Source organism: Salvelinus alpinus, chromosome 6 (assembly GCF_045679555.1).
Source record: "Salvelinus alpinus chromosome 6, SLU_Salpinus.1, whole genome shotgun sequence".
NCBI classification, from domain to species: domain Eukaryota; kingdom Metazoa; phylum Chordata; class Actinopteri; order Salmoniformes; family Salmonidae; genus Salvelinus; species Salvelinus alpinus.
Genome location: NC_092091.1, coordinates 74,348,580 through 74,349,412, shown reverse-complemented (window position 1 = coordinate 74,349,412; position 833 = coordinate 74,348,580).

The window sequence follows — 833 nt, the reverse complement described above, 5'->3', positions numbered from 1 at the left end:
ACCATCTGGATGATCCAGAGGAGGAATGGGAGAAGGTCATGTGGTCTGATGAGACAAAAATAGAGCTTTTTGCTCTAAACTCCACTCGCCGTGTTTGGAGGAATAGAAGGATGAGTACAACCCCAAGAACACCATCCCAACCGTGAAGCATGGAGGTGGAAACATCATTCTTTGGGGATGCTTTTCTGCAAAGGGGACAGGACGACTGCACCGTATTGAGGGGAGGATGGATGGGGCCATGTATCGCGAGATCTTGACCAACAACCTCCTTCCCTCAGTAAGAGCATTGAAGATGGGTCGTGGCTGGGTCTTCCAGCATGACAACGACCCGAAACACACAGCCAGGGCAACTAAGGAGTGGCTCCGTAAGAAGCATCTCAAGGTCCTGGAGTGGCCTAGCCAGTCTCCAGACCTGAACCCAATAGAAAATCTTTGGAGGGAGCCGAAAGTCCGTATTGCCCAGCGACAGCCCCGAAACCTGAAGGATCTGGAGAAGGTCTGTATGGAGGAGTGGGCCAAAATCCCTGCTGCAGTGTGTGCAAACCTGGTCAAGAACTACAGGAAACGTATGATCTCTGTAATTGCAAACTAAGGTTTCTGTACCAAATATTCAGTTCTGCTTTTCTGATGTATCAAATACTTATGTCATGCAATAAAATGCAAATTAATTACTTAAAAATCATACAATGTGATTTTCTGGATTTTTGTTTTAGATTCCTTCTCTCACAGTTGAAGTGTACCTATGATAAAAATTACAGACCTCTACATGCTTTGTAAGTAGGAAAACCTGCAAAATTGTCAGTGTATCAAATACTTGTTCTCCCCACTGTATA